The sequence below is a fragment of the Leiobunum rupestre genome, chromosome 9, assembly GCF_980474605.1.
Source record: "Leiobunum rupestre chromosome 9, qqLeiRupe1.1.hap1, whole genome shotgun sequence".
Classification (NCBI taxonomy): domain Eukaryota; kingdom Metazoa; phylum Arthropoda; class Arachnida; order Opiliones; family Sclerosomatidae; genus Leiobunum; species Leiobunum rupestre.
The window spans coordinates 44713716-44731196 of record NC_143392.1 but is presented as its reverse complement, the minus strand read 5'-3'; positions in this window follow the sequence as shown (position 1 = coordinate 44731196).

Below are 17481 nucleotides of genomic sequence, written 5' to 3'. Positions count from 1 at the left end.
TATTTGCCCTCGAAAGTGGGGGGTAAATAGCAAAGGCCCAATTTAAAATAACCGATAAATATTTTATGCAAAACGACTTCGTGTAAATATTACTTTTATTAGAAAAGTCATTATACACGCCACCTGTATTCAGAATAATAAGGGAGTTACAAGAACTGCAACGCCATCTATCGGCTTTGAAATTAAATTTTACGAAAGTAATCTTCACAACAAAGGGAAGCCTAAGTTGACGTAATAGGTCACCGAGTTCTCAATGAGGTATGACGTCAGAGTTAAATCCTCGTCTGCTTTTTAGTCTTACTGCGCATGTGTCAGATATTATTAAAACTGGCCTACTCACACCAAAAAAATGCCCTTTTCATCTTGTTTACTCGCCAACTGCTTTAAACGATATAAAATAACAATAGCGAAAATATATCATACATCTCAAGATAGTGCTCGCGTAATTCGTTCTAAGCATGAACCTTGGGAGGCTTTCGTTGATGTTGCAACAGCCATTTCGGATGAAAACGGAGCGAGTGGAAACATCACATTATTTTTCTAAAGTTATGACATCGAGAAAATGTGATATATTACTGTGCACAGCCACTAACGAGAGGAATATTTTTATTTAACATCTTAAGCCGAAGAAATTTACGTGTTAATTTCAAGCTGTGATGCGGTTTAGACATCCGTTTCATGGCCGTAAATTCGCAGCCATTGGAAAGTATTTGCCTGAATAATTCAACCGGCTGAACTGCTGGTATAAGTAAAAAAACTACCTTCTGACTATTTTGCCGACTTTTGAAATTCTTAAGCGAAAATACCAAAGTTATTTAATTGAAGGCCTGATTAATTATGCGAGTATTTGTCCTAGGGTTTTATATTATTGCCTTGATTTATGAACCACCGAATTTTTCAGGTGTTTTAAGAATTTTAATGAAGAATTTCAAAACTTTTATTAAAGGTCAATTGTCTTTTCAAATATCTTTTGAATATTCTAGAAACATTTCAATTTATTTAATTTTAATTTTATACTGTTTTATCTTTTATTACTCTGGGCATTGCTTGTTTAAACAATGAAATAAATTGCCCTTTTAGCCAGCTATATTAGCTTACGTTTTTTCCTTCCTGATATCAAATTTCAAAAACTCTTCCATAATTACGGTCCGTTCAGAAATTCCAAATTAAGCAAAATAGTCCAAAAATTTCAGACTCGGAAAATCGTTCAGATGACGTGTAGCTTTTTACAGTGGATTCAGAAATTAGCCAGTAGTCCCTTTCCAGTGGGATATAATGACCCGGATGTTAAATTAACCCCTGTATTTGTTCGACTAACGATGTTTAATACAAACATTACTCTCCTAAATAAAAATAACATTAATCAAAACACATTTTCCTGATGTAATAAATTCAGACAAATAATGTGTTGTTTTTGCTCTCATGATTTTCTAGCATTATAGCTAGATGGACTAACAACATCGAAAGTGAGTTTCTTGGTACTGAATTATTAAAAATTATATTGATCTCTTTTAAATAAATGATTAATATATTGAAATTGAAATAAATTTAAAATGTTGAGAAATAGAACGTTTAGAATATCGGGAAAAATTTTATGGATTTGGGATTTCTCTACGATTCGTTGCTTCGTTGTTAGATCACCGGGAAAGATCAAGTGTACAATGTCATTTCCAAGGCTTTAAGCTACCCATGCTGGTCCCAGTTTGCGAGGCAAATCTAATGAAAAAACGTGAAAACATCGATCCCACACACGCCCGTACGTCATCGGACTATAATGACTTGCTTCGATAAACATTTCATATAAATATACTTTAGTTTTTCCATGTAAATTCACGTTATTAGAATTAGTATTTACATTTACCATGGCTAGTCCACTATCGTTTATATCAACAGCAAACAAAAGTGTTTGGGCTATCGTAAACAAACCCCACGGCTAATGATAGTTTTTCTTTATTTGTTTTTGGTTTTTTGGCCTTAGGACTAAGATCGATATTTTGCAAAGGAAACGGTAATTGCGGGAAAATTATTAGACGCTTTTGATAAAACAGCGCAATCGGTAGTTAAATTAAATATATTATAAAACGTGCGTTTTAACAGAATTTGATTCGATATTTATTTATTGATCATTTATCTGAACTATGGCAAGTTTTGGGTAAATATGAAATTAAACTATTTAGTGTAGAAATTGATAAAGTATTATTATCGTAGAAATTTTCAAACATAACTGCGTTTGGCTCATTTATATACAAACGAAACATACTGAATAGCGTATACCGTTTATGCTATACCTTAGGATCAGTGATAGAAAATAAGGTTTACCTCAAATAGCGTTGACAAAGATGTTAACAATGCTTATTATATAACACGCTGTATATCGGGTTCAATGCCTGGTTTTTTTGGATTGGGGATAATTAATTTTTCAATCGTACAACCAAACGCTGTTTTCGAGTGAAAAGCCTAAAATTTAAAAAAAAGTCCTGGATATTTATCTTTAGGCTGATTTTGATAAAAAATATTATCCAATTCCTCTTTCATCCGAGATTTTATAGATATTTGTGAAGATAGATCATTTTCAAAAGGAAAGGTGTTTAAATTTAATCATCAAGAGAGAAAAATGGTGTACCACGAAATTAACGCCGTTGTAGTAAGCTGCCGTTGCGTAAAATAATAACCAAATAAATCGGTTTTGACGATACAAAGCAACCGTTGGGAAAATAGTTTTATTTGCAAAAACTGTATACGTTTACGGTGGGCATTATAGCTATTGAAAATTTTGTATGTTCTACTAAATACAACTCTCGAAAGATGGGTTTGAAGTTAAACTCACTCAAAATTTATTAGTAAAAATTGTTCACATTTAGGATATTTTCAAGTAAAAAAGTAAAATACTTTGTAGCCTTTGTTACAAAAAAAAATGGCAACACATTAGAAATTTCTATTTGACAAATGAATTTTTTTCGGCCCCGTAACAATTAATAATTTGATTTTCACAGATCTGTTAACGTTGTTACTTCCTGTTAAAAATGTAATCTTTAATAAAATTTAACAAATAAACCTTTCCTGTCTGTAACATAAGTTATTTTCTTATAAATCGCACCATTTACCTTTTTAAACTTTTGATTGGAATTTAATCGGTTTAATTTACAGATCAAATGCTAGTGAAAATATGCTTTTGGCCTACAGCATGGTACGTAATGTGAAAATCATTCATTTAAATGAAAAGGCAAGCATGGTTATATTCTTATAGTTTTGAACGAGATTGGCTGTGGCTAGATGACTTGAGCCTAAGGGAATGCCTTGGATATTAGCCTAACGGATAACTATTATTATATATATATAACTATTTCACTTGAACACACTAGCAATAAGCTCTTTATTAAAAAATGTCTTTAGTTTTAACATTGTAAGATAATCTGTTTTATTATATTTCTTATATTATAATTTCAGGGAATCGAATATATAGAAAACGAAAAAAAGTTGTTAGATGAAACAGCTGCCTTTCTTTCGTCTAAGTTAGGAAACGTGTAAGTATGAATGTAACCTTGGACAGAAAATATCAAACTGCTCGATAAATAAGCAATGGATGTCAAAAGTAGAAGAAGTCAATGCCTCTGTCCGAATTCTTTGAGGCTCGTAACATTAAGTCCTTTAGGTGTTGTAGGCGAAAAGTCAAGAGAGTAAGCGTTAAAATACTTTACAACTGCATTATGTCGGAAACGTTTTCGTCCGTTGTTTGTCAGACGTATTCGCTATTTCGTTCTGAAAGAGCGCTAAATTATTCTAACAGTTTAGACGTTTTGACCTAAAACCGATGATCCAAAAAATCGATCTCCCCACAATCCCCCATTTACGTTTCAACGAAGTTCTACTTGATCGTGGTGAGCTAATCCGAATTGAGGATTAGCATCACTCTATATGTACGGTTGTTTTGACGATTGAAAGGTCCATCTCTGGAAAAGGAGCACTCATCGGACATCAAGAGAAGATTGAGCAAATTCGCTTTTTCATCGGACATAATAAGAAGCCAGTTACAGAATTCATTTCGTCCTTAAAAATGGACATCATGAAGTCCTTGATGTAGGGACACGCGAAACGGATGAAAACGGTGGTGGTAAAGAGTTCTCCAGACATAGTCCGGCTGCCCCATGGCAACACCTTGTAACCAACAAATTTTTGAAAAATTAGATTTTTACGCATCAGTATTACTAAGGCATGTACAAAAGTACTGTAAAAGTTTTAGGTAAAAGTCATAAATATTTTAATATTTATAACTTAAAAATGGTTTTGGATTTTATAATTTTCGCATTAAAAACCACGTTAAAATCTTTTAACTTAGGTTTTGAAAAAGTCAAATATCTCAAAATTACGTTCGTGTTGGTTAAAAGGTTTTGCCATGAGACAGCCGAGTCCCTTAACAAGCCTTTGTGTCACTTGCGCATCTAATGCTTTATCAAAGATTGGTCACGAAGTAGGCTAAGACTGTGACTTCCATATCAAATCTTTGCCAGCCTACTCTACGGAACCTTCGATTCACATTTACAATGTTGTTGTAGTCATAAACAGCTCCCATTACTGATCAAATACCTAACACTAAACAAATGAACAACTCTAGTAGCATTACTGTTAGCTTCACCAAATTATAATTGCACCATTTTATGCTCACTGATCACGAGAATAAACAGGCATGATTCGACTCGAAGAAAAACTTCAGAATAAATTCTAATACAAAGTGCACCACGATTAAATACTAGATTTAAATCTGTAATTTGCCAAAAAAATCCAGTAGGTCTAAAGTGGAAGGTTTATTATGAAATACTCGACTCACCTTTTTTAAAGGTTTAATTTGTTCTTTGATAAAAATGCTGAAGAAGATATATATTCTTTTCATCCTTACAAAAAACCTTTTGCCTCACCGTACTAACTGGTAATTTTTCATGACCTCGTATCTTAGTGAGAAGTGCCAGTTTTATACAGAACCAACTTTATCTACTTCTTCGAGTACGGTTTACAACTTTCTCATGGAACTTTTTGTCTAAATAAACATTTTCAAACAAAGATTTTTATTTTTATTTCCATTATTACAAATTAAATTAAAGTAATATTAACGTATTACGCAAATCCTACCAAATCTTTATATTAAAAAGGTTTGGATAAAATGGCTATTGAGAGCAAATTCAGAAGAAAACTTTATAAAATATTACAATTAGGAACAGGGAATTATAATCATCGGCGTAAGTTCACCCGACTCTGTTCTCGGACCTGTATTTTTTAAGTATTCTTACTTACTCTCGGGGAAATGACTATGTTGATACAATTTTCAGCGTTGCTCCCTACCTACCGTATGTTCGAAGAGTAAGCTTATTTATCCTTAGAACCTATGATGGCGGGGAAATTTGAACGATGATGCTCGTGGATCGTCTCAACCAAGTTATTTCTCCTAGTAAAAATAAATATATTCTTAAGTACCCTATAGGTAAAGTTAGTTAATGGCATAATTTCATCTTAAAACACTTCAACAGTGCAGCTTAGTACGCTGCTGAAAATAACTTAGATAGTAAGCGAGGTTAACTACATCATATTTTTCTTATACCCTAGGTTAACTATCGGGAAACCAAACCGAATATGATCAAATGAAAACTTTGAAAAACAACATTAACTCATGTTACCAATTGCCTTATATTTATCGTTGCGTTGACGCAATTAATGGCGCATATTGGTAAACTGAAAGCTGCAAAGCTTAAATGTTTTTGTAGGTACGAATCCCGAATTAACAAAAAAATCTTTATTTGAAATAAAATTTGACAAAATACTTTTCTCTACATCAAATATGTTTAAAGTGTTCAACTTGAGTTTCTAATAATGAAACTAAAATATTTGAATTATATGGAAAAATATTTAACGAAACAAAATGAAATTAAGCACATTAAGTAGTAAAAATAAAACGTTTTAAAAAAGTCTTATTAAAAAATGTTAAACTCTCAGATTTTAATCACACATTCAGGAGCGTAGAAATTGGAAATGGTTTTAAGAATTTAATGTAGTCACAACACTTATTAAGAATTCTTGCTCAAATTTTTTTGTAATATTTCCCAATAGAATACGTATGGTTGGAATACCCTTAGAAAAAATAATACAAATTAATCTACAGGAGGATTTCAAGGTATTGTAACATTTTCAAACTTATTTAAAGGTCTAATGATGTTCAACTTTTTAACTAATTACAATTCAATGGTATAAACAACACGTTTTTCCCGTAACACAAAACCCAGAAAATTTTACGCTTTGGCTTAACTTGATACTTTCTGAATATTTAGGAGATGGATTTCTTTTTGTTTCCTATTCAAATGGGAATTTTGGCTTCTCGTACTAAAAGCAACTTCACCGCTTTTACATCTACAGTTGATTACTCAGCAACGATCATGATGTCTGCGGCACCGGAAAGAACAATCGTCTCTTCAATGGAAGTGCTCAAAATGGATTTTAAAGTAGTTAAAATATATACCACTTACTTTTCCTCTAACCGGCATGCTTCTTTTAGATCGGCACAAGTCTATTTCTGAAAAACTATTAGTAAGGGAAGGTAAAATTTACGTGTTTACGTAAAAATGTGTTTTAATAATATGTAACATACTAGTGGTGGCCATCTTTGACGGTAAAAATTGTTCAGCATGGGTTTAATGACCTACTAGTTTTTGAGAAGAACGTATTTAAATTTTGTTGAAGAATTTTATTTAACTAGTTTCTACATGCCTCGTGTGTTTTTAAAAAGGGTGTATTTTAATTAGGTTTAATAACCTGCCAAGCGTTGCCATCTTTGTTTAGATTTTTAATAACCGTTAGGAAATTTTTATCTGAAGCGTCCCACCAGGGGTGTATTGTAAATGGAACACTGAGTTATTTTTACGCTCAAGGTTTTTTCCGAGAAGTACTTATTTGTTCGGGGTAAAGTTTGTTGATTAATTTAATTTAACTAGAGAATCCGTGCTTAAAGATTTCATGTGGTTTGTGCATTTTAATAAAGGCTTATTGACATTTCAGTGGCCATCTTTGTAACGGATATATTTTAAATTATTTTATTGCCATATATCACGAGAAATAACCGTTAGGAATCTAAAGTTTGTTTGTTTCGGCATCTTCATATTTAGTTTATTGTTATATTGTACTTTAATAGATCAATTGCTAAATACGTTAATAGATCCATGACCATTTTCTAACGTTCACGGCTATGGTTTTAACCTCGAGGTAGCGGTTTCAAACTAGTTTTTCCTATATGAAGAATATGGTTTAAAAGGGAATATAACCTCGGTTATTTACTGTTGAACACCAACGTTTGCTGCTCTGGCCGCCCTGGCCTTTATAAATGTTATAAAAAGTTTGTTTAAATCAGCGTTGCGTCAAGTGTGGCTATCATTGTTAGTTTGATTACTGGTCAATCATTTAAAAATACTGCCAGTTTTCACCACTGGGCTTGGGCCATTTTCAACTCCAGTATCTATGGATATTTTAAGAATTACATAAGAACTAGTATACTAACATTTTTCTCAAACACATGTTCTTATTACCTGAAATACATCTTATAACAAGTTGGCCAGCCAAAATATACCTCTCCTCGGAAGAGTTTTTAATTTTCTGCGGTAGAATGCTCACCTGTCGTTCAAGAGGGCTCGGGTTCGAATCCCGGCCGATTAAAAAAATATACTACACCCAATGACAAAAAGAGGGCGCTTCTGGAAAAACCTGTTCCCTGATTCTAAGAAACTGCGTACGCAGTGATTACCCTTTGCCTCGAAAATGCGAACGCGTTCGTAGGCTTGACAGACAGACCCACAGACAGACACGGTGGTTGTATAACCCCTCCTAGGGTACAAAGTCCCCTCGGAGAGGTAAAAACCATTAATTAACATCGAATATGTCCCAAATATTTGGTCCGTGGGCGCTTATAAACATTCTGTCCCTATATGATTTTTAACGGACTTCTAGAGATTATTAATAAGTTTATATATGGTAACAATGTATTTATGAAAAACAATTAAGTGTACTTGAACATAAATCGTTTACGTGTACATAAAGGTTTATATAACAAAAACTTACATTTTATAAAAACCGTTACTTATTTTTCATCTACAGAAATCGTATACATTGTCTTTAAAGTTTATATTTAACATTTTATATTAAATAACCGTTACTTGACTTCAAATATGTTATATTTGACATTTGGTCTGACCCAGTGGCGTAGCCAGAAATTCAAGTAGGGGGGTCGAACTAAGTGATTGTTAAGATGGGGGTCGACAAGGGGTGGAAATTTAGAACAGTCAAATGAAGGCCCAAAAGAAGGGTCTGGAACTGGAAAACCCCCCCTTGTCTACGCCACTTGTCTGACCTGATATAAAAAATTGAAATCGTACATGTTTCAAATATTTGGTCATGAAGGATGTGACCAAGTCTCTCTAAGGATAATGACCAGATAAGAAAATAAAAGTGGGCAATACGATGACCTTCAAAGGTTTTATTTGCATCTAGAAACAAAATGTTTTTATTTTTATAATATCCGAGGTACTCTTCTGTCTCTAACTTAACTTCCAAATATTTTCAATCGTCTCGCGGATTAATCGGAAGTTAAATAGGACTGTGCGTTTTAATACGTCTGAATGTTTTTCAAAAGTTCGCTCGAATCAAGAATTTTGTCCTTCTAAGGCTAAGCCGCTTATATTAATTCCTTTTCAAACATAAATGTTAAAGTCGTGTGCTATAGGAAGCATCACGCGTGTCCGCGCCTAAAATGAGATTAACAACATTAAGTCGAACTATATTTCACGCGTCACGATGCAAGGTAGATTATAAGCCTGCGATTTGATTTTGTAATTTTAATTGATATTTGCTTATGCGAAAATTTCAAGGAAGACGTGCGGGAAAATATATCACTTGGTTTAAAGCATGTAGACCCCAGGCTAAAGAATCTAGCGACTTTTAAAGCCTTATTTTAGGTTCCTGGTTAGAAAGCCCTTCATGCTACGCGAGACCACAGCTCCTAACACTCACTATAAACGTTAACTTCTGGGTTATCTTGATCTTAAATGATTCCGAAATAGGAATCCTAGTGTGTTAAAACTTAAAAATAGAATACTGACGCGTGATTGTAAAGATTTCTAAGTGCCGTTAAAATTTGTACATTTCAGGCAGGAACAGCTCTCGCGTTTATTTTCATGGTCGTCGTTGGAATAAGAACGTTTGACGATTGGGTGCACCATCGTTTCCCAGTAAGATTTAAAAATGTCATTTCGAAGATATGTCTGCCAAATATATGGAATACGTTTACGACACTTTTTGCAAATAGTAAGTAAGTAATTATGATAATGCATTACCCTTATGAAAAAAAAAGCAAGACACAATACATTTCCATTAGTTTTCAATTGGGTTTTTAATGGAATGCATGGGAAACAAATGGTTCCGTTATAGTCCCATTCAAGACCATGCGAGTACATTAGTACCCCAGTTACCTCCATTAGTCCATCAGTTACCTCCAATAGGTGACCATTCGAGTCCATTTGTTCCCCAGTGGCTCCCATTTGGTCCCCAGTCGTGCCCAGTTGCATCCATAAGAATTCTAGTTGACTCCAAAATTTGACCATTCGAGACCATTAGTTCCCCAGTTTCCTCCAATTGGTTCATATCCGAGATCATTAGTTCTCCAGTTGCTCCCATTTGCTTCGCTTCCGTGCCCAGTTGGCTCCATTTGAATTCTAGTTGACTCCAATAGGTGCTCATTCGCAGTGGTGTAGTCCTAAAATAAAAAGAACCGGGGCGCTACCTGGATACAGCCAACTTCGATTACACGCGAAATCGAAGTTGGCTGTACCGGCAAAGGATTGTATTTAGTTTCTGTTTAACGAAATTATGCATCAAGATGATATTCCGGGTAGCTGGAAAGAGTCACGTGTTACTATGGTTTTCAAAGGAAAGGGAAAGGCTGAGGAAGAACTCAGTTCCTATCGTCCTATAGCAGTAACGTCGGTCTTCTACAAAGTGTATGCCATACTTTGGAAAGAACGCATTAGCGGGTATATGGAATTAAACGGCTTGCTCGATGAAGCTCGGTATGGTTTTCGAAGAGGTAGAAGGATTTCAGACAATATTTTTGTGCTTTCTCAGCTGGTTGAACTCTACCAGAAGCAGGGGCTCTCTATATATTTTGCGTTTCTTGACCTTCACAAGGAGTACGACAGTGTCAATCATGATAAGTTGTGGAAAACGTTGCGTGGCTTTGGCTTTGTCCCGAGTGTCGTTCGCCAAATTAAAAAACTGTACGCCGATAGCTCGTATATATACACAGCCCAAGGTGTTACTACTGAGGCGTTGAGGTGTGGTGTAGGTTTGCGTCAGGGGTGTCCACTGTCCCCCGTACGGTTTATTTCTTATATCAATGGCCTTGCGGTGAGTTTGTCCGAGTCGGGAGTTGGCGCTAAGATCGAAAAGGTGGAGAAGGATAAAGGTGCCTCTGTTGGCAAAGTGTCGATCCCTTGCTTACTGTTTGCAGATGACATTCTTCTTTTGGCACATTCTGCGGCGGATTTATAGGAGCTGTTGGATAGATGTTCCGCTTATGCTGATTCCAAGGCGTTAAGGTTTAGCCCAGAGAAATCAAAAGTTTTGATGTTTGGTACGTCAAAGGAAGCTAGCCCGGTCCCCTTTACGTTGCAAAACGCCTCTTTGGAAGTGGCGGAAGAGTAAAGCTATCTTGGTGTCCTGTTCTGTTCAAAGCCTATCTATATGGAAAATCATGAGCGCAACCTTGTAGCTAAAGCTACCCGTCTACGGTGGGCGGTCAAGAATATGGCGGATGGATTATATAACAAATACAGTGTATCGAGGACTTTGTGGAAAGCTGTGGCAGTACCCACCATCACGTATGCAAACGATGTTCTACCGTATTCCCGGGTCTCAATCACAGCCTTTGAATATGCTCAGAGAGAAGTTGGCCGTGCTGCACTTTCGGCGGGCCCTTTCGTAGCTAAGGCTGCAATTAAAGGTGAAATGGGTTGGAGCAGCATGGAGGAACGTGAAGCTACGAATAAGCTGAAATACCTAGGGCGGCTGTTACTTATGCCGGCGTCCATGCTTCCTGGCATAGTTTTTAGATCGCTGAGGCTTCAAGGAGTTGAGACCAGGCTACTTAAGCGTATGGCACCGCTTGATCGTGTCTATGGCAATGGCATGACCCGGAATACAGCGACGAACGAGAGAGAATAAGCTGCTGTAGTAGTGCGAGATGTTCATGAAGCGGCGGAGAGGCGTTGGCGTAATGATGTCAAAAGCAAGAATAGTCTGAAGCTCTACCAAGTGAAATAGAAGCCACAAACCGAATCGTGTTATGATGGTTCTTGGTGGAGTGGCCTCCTGTTCGACGCTAGAACGGGCTGCCTTCTGACGGGAGAGAGGCAACATTGCATCAGTTGTTTGGTTTTGAACCGGCCTGCACGCTGTGTGGGAATGCCTATGAAGACATCGCCCATGTACTCTTTCATTGTCCGCTTGGTGAAAGCGATGAAGATATCTTTGAATGGTGCGTGCGGAACCCGGAAATCTCATTAGAGGAAGCCCTTGGATTGTCGAGAAATTTTCATCACTTGTATATAGTGAAACACATTCTGGTTACCTGGAGGGCTAATAAAGATAAGTGGCGCCGTGAAAATATTTAGGAATTTAAATGTTTATTCGTTATATATATAATTTTATTGTTGCATTCTGTAACTTATATTTGATACTTTCCAGTACTCTATACTATATATTTAGTTTAATGTTGTGTATTGTTTTTAAACCGTGCTCCCTTTAATTTGGTGACGCCGCCCCGATTTCAAGGGGTTGTACTTTGTATGGGTTTACCAATAAATCTTAAATCTATAAATGTACGTCCAACTTCAATTTTTAACGGGATCGAAGCTGGCCGTACCTAGGTAACGATTTGAAATTGTTATGGTATTTTTCTGCGGGCAAAATTTATCATAAATTCACACACCCTTTATTCCAAAAAATGATATACGAAATAGAAGCAAGGCGCGTCCTGGCAAGTTGAAAAAAAGAGACTATTAATTCCCTAGGTGCCCATTCGAGACCATTAATCCCCAGCTGCCTCCAATAGGTTCCCAGTTGCCTCTATTAGAAGCCCAGTTGCGTCGAATGGTTCTTCAGTCATTAATATTTTCGCACGGTTGAAGGCATTAGGCATTAGAACCCTAGTCGAGCCCATTAGTCATGCAATTAAGTAACCGGTCGTTTCCATTAAGTTGGAATTTTTGCTAATACTTGTACTACCGAAAGGAAGGTAATTTTACAATTAATAATTCTACAACAAGAGTATCGTATTGGATTCTTGGGTTTTCTCCAACTACAACAAGTAACATGCTTCGTAGCGTTCTAGTGTATGTACTAGAGATTTGTTCTAGTGTAACAATTATTAAAATAGTTGCCAGAGTTTGTGTTATTTTAAGTTGTTGAGACCGATATACTTGCCAAGGGTGTTGGTAGTAGTTTTTTTTGCCTATTAACAACGAAACCCTTATGGTAAGCTATTGGAAACTATTAGGGAAACAGCTTCCACACCTATTAGAACACCAATAGAGTTAAACTAACCATCTGCTAGGGAACCATAAGACAACCTGTGGGAACCATCTGGTTAAAAACGTAAGGAACCATTTTAAAAACCAATGGTAACTATCTGGTTAAAATCGTAAGGAACCATTTGGAACCATCTGGTTAAAATCGTAAGGAACCATTTGAAAAACAAGTGGAACCATCTGGTAAAAAACTTAGGGAACCATTTGAAAAACCAGTGGGAACCACCTGGTTTTATCCAGAGGGAGACCCACTAGATGTCCATCTGGCTTCATCTGTTGTACACCACTAGTAACCAGTGATTCCCATCTGGGCTAATCCATAGGACCCCAGTAGAAAAACCAGTGACGCCACTCAATTTAAACCAACTGGATACATGTCCGAAAACACATATGCGACCATTAATACTGGACCCATAGCTCTTTTCATAATTTTATGGACGCCTGCGCAGTACAGTTATGGGGGCCAAGTTATCAGACGATGGTTTCTTATTGGGCGGAAATCTCATGCGGTTTGAAAACGCAGCGTGACGTTTTAAGTTTAATCGTGTATATTTGTGTTATATCAGCATAGTTTTTTATTTAAATAAATGTAAATATATCGTTATTGTGTTATTTTGAGCTGTTTTCTAAAAGCAAATGAACAGAAGTTCCCAGAAGATGTTATCATAATTAAGCCTTGGAGATATGACATCTTACTGTATTGTGGGTTGCAAAAGTCACTCTACCTATGGTGATAGTAATATTTAATTTCATCGAATTATTGTAAAATGTCGTATTGTGGCAAAGACATAGTAGAGTGGAAAGCTGCAGGGGATGATAAAGTTTGCTGCAGGCATTTGGTTAGTGGGTATCCAGGGTGTGAACCATCGGATGTTTACTGGGTACCCACACTTTTTATGAAAACTATTATAAATTAAGTAACCCATAAAAATGCTGTATCTGAAAACAGTGTAGAGTACGATTCTTTTAAAATAATTAACCCATCTGATGTCAACCTGAGCAGTATTGTCTTAGAGCGCTCACTAGAAAGTAGATATTACTATCGGATTAAAAATAAGGTATGCTTTTATACCTCTAAATTATTGACTCGAACTAATTATTAATGTATTATGTTATAGAGAAAATCACTTTCATTTCATGACTATGTAGGAGACAACCACTCTGAACCTGTATTTATTGAAAATAATAAAAAAATACTTTCGAAGTAATTTTGAAGTGGTTTCCGTTAAATATCAATAATCTCACTTCTTTATTTTGGTTAGGCTTTGGCACACAAACCATGACTGATCTTCTTGTGGAAGAAAATGTTAAACTGAAGCAAGAAATACAGGAGTTGAATAATATCAATCGCAAAAAAAGTTGGTCTGTTGAAAAAATACAGAATGATGATAATGTTACGAAATTCTACACAGGAATGCCTACTTTTGCTGTATTTCTATGGTTTTTTAAGTACGTTAATGTGTGATTATCACTTTTTTGGCTACCGAGTCGAATTCGAGTTTCAAATTTTTTTATTTTAGCCAAAAGTTTAGAATTTCATAACATTATCATCATTCTGTATTTTTTCATCATAGCAACTTTTTTGCGATTGATATTATTCAATTCTTGTATTTCTTTTTCTTCCACAAGAAGATCAGTCATGGTTTGTGTTCCAAAGCCTAAACAAAATAAATAAGTGGGATTATTGATATTTAATGGAAACAACTTAAATATTACTTCGAAAGGATTTTTCATTATTTTCAATAAATACAGGTTCAGACTGGTTGTCTCCCACATAGTCATGAAATGATAGTGATGATTGAAGAGAAAAATGTTGTTCTATCAAATAACTCTTTCGAATTCTCTCTATAAAATATTAAATTAATAATTAGTTCGAGTCAATAATTTAGAGATATAAAAGCATACTTTCTTTTTAATCCGATTTTCGTATCTAATTTCTCGTGAGCGCTCTAAGACCTTACTGCTCAGGTTGTCATCAGTTGGGTTCATTATTTTAAAAGAATCGTTCTCTACCGTGTTTTCAGATACAGCATTTTATGGGTAACTTTATTTATAATAGTGTTCATAAAAAAGTGTTGGTACCCAGTAAACATCCGATGCTTCCCACCCTGGATACCCACTAACAAAATGCCTGCTGCAAAACTTTATCATCCCGTACAGCTTTCCACTTTATACGATTAATTAGTCTTTGCCACAATTTACAGGAATTCGATGAAATTTAATATTACTATCTCCACTAAACAGCAAGATGGCATATCTCGAAGGCTTAGTTATGACAACTTCTTCTGGGAACTTCTGTGAAAATTGTTTTTGAAAACAGTTAAAAATAACACGACAACAATATATTTACATTTATTTAAGTAAAAACTTTGTTGATATAACATAAATATACACGATTAAACTTAAAATGTCACGCAGCGTTATCAAACGGCTTTAAATTCCCGCACAATAAGAAACCATCGACTGATAACTTGGCCCCCAACAGCTATTTGCGCATGCGTAAGCGTTTATCCCCCATTACGACCCCTCAGTTTGCGAAAAGGGCCATTGGAAACGTATGGGGAAAATCTGCTGGTTTTTTCATAAGGGTAGTTACTTTGAAAATACATGGAAAGTACGCCCATCTTTGCGTTGTCAAATTAATAACCTACGATTTAAATCATAAAGACCTTTAAAGGGATTACGAAAAGCCTACAGAAGTTATATTTAATCGATTTCTAATCCAAAAAGAAATACAAAAATAATACTCACAATTTTATATTGATTAAATTCAATTTTTAAATAATTAAAAACTTCGGGGAAAATGGGCCTCGGCCATTTCGGCCTCTTTCTCCATTTGTTAACTAAACCAATCAGAACCAAATAACATTCCGCAGCTAATGTGAAATCTAGTCTATTTCTACTTCCGGAAGAGAGAGTCAATCCTCGAAACCATTTTTACCTCGGTTAAGCCTAAACCACTCGTTTGTAAATTTCTTCCACCAATGTTTCAAAAATATGATTACGTTTTACGGTTCGGAGCATTTCTCCATCCTCGCACAATTTCATATACGTGAAATTTTTGTCCCCAAATGGATTCCCTCCAGCACAAGTCATCATTATAATAAGGTTGGGGATGCCTAGGCCTTAGCTCGCCAAAAGAATTTTTCAATCTTTTAGATTATCACAATATTTTGGATTTTTACGGTGTGATAATTTTTGTTTTGGAATCATTCCTTTAATGTCGACTACCTTTCACGGAGCCTGTGAATGAAAACTAAGCTCACAAACCAAGTTGGGGGGAAATGTCGAATCGTGTTAATAGGCTTTAAGAAAAATTAAAAAACTATTATTTACAAAAACATATGAAAATAAAAATCTCAAAATCTTGGATATTCGATAACCGTGTATTCACCAGATTCCTCTGGATATTCCTCCCTTAGGCGTCCTCCTTTTTTCCCCATGCCCAACATTGATATAGTTTCGGTAAGCTACATATCTATTCTTGCTACCGAAATATTATTCTTTGTTATTACACAGTGCCAGAAAACCTGTACTGGACTAAGGGGGAATTTTAAGGAGTGCGGATAGTAAATTTAAAAACTCAGTAAAAAGCAAAATTTTATCTCCTTACATGCTCTTAATCAGGGCCGTTTTAACTTTTCCGTATGCCTTAGGCAAAAATCTCTCATTTACCGACTTCTCGGACCTTCGTAGGCCCTATTATATGGAATCGTAGGCCCTAATGTCTCCGAAATGTTTTGTAGGCCCTAGGCACTAGTCTGCCTTATGGATAAGCGGCCCTGCTTTTAATCTATATATAGTATTAATATTTTTTGATTATTATTTGATAAAAAAATTATTTTCCTGAGTAACTAACTCATTAATGTGTCATTGGTTTGCTGTGCATATTGTCTGTAGCTCACTTCTAAGACATCAATGTCAGTACAGTCTTTTACAAACTTTTGAAATGTTTGTATACACGAATGCCCAACTGCTTTTTCCCTTATCGGCCAAATCTCCTTGCAACAAAGACTTTCTGTAGCTGTAGGCATTGGTGTGCAATTGTTGCATCTGCAACTATTTGGTTTTAAATTTATGATAAGAAATTTAGTTCTTAAATTTACTGCAAATAATATACGAGTAACGTTTAGCATAATTACTAACCAGTTTGTATTTCAAATACTTTCATTATTTGGAGCACCATTAACAGCACCGGGCCTAGGGCGGTGCGAACGGTGCGACCGCACCGGGCGCCGTCATAGATGGGGGCGCCGAAACGGGATCGGGACGACGGCACCAATAACTTTTGCCCGAAAGACGGCGCCACAATGAGATCTCGCACCACCAGAAAACGTGCTGGGGCCGCTACTGCCCTTAACAACATTCTTATCTTCATCATCTTGGGATAACCTGGGTTCAAACATATATGGTTGCGCGCCAAAGTTTTGCTTTTCCATACTAACTTAAACAGTTCAACTCCCACAAAAAAAAACAAGTAAAATCACCAAGCAAAAACTTGAAGGAACGATTACAAAACAAAAATATCTGAATATAACAATTTACGATTTCAAGAAAAGACAAATTATCTCACAGTAAAAATCCAAATATTTGTGATAATCTTCAAGATTGAAAAAATCTTTTGGGCGAGCTAAGGCCTGGGCATCCACAACCTTTTTACAATGCTGACTTGTGGTGAGGGAGGAAATCCGTTTGGGTAAAAATTTCACGTAGATAAATTTGTGGGGGGATTATTGTTGGAAAAATGCCCTAGGTGGTAAAAATAAATAATATTTTGGAAAACTTGGTGGTAGAAATTTACAAACGAGCGGTTTAGACTTAAGCGAGGTAAAATCGGTTTCGAGGACTCAAGGGGGCGCATTCCATATAC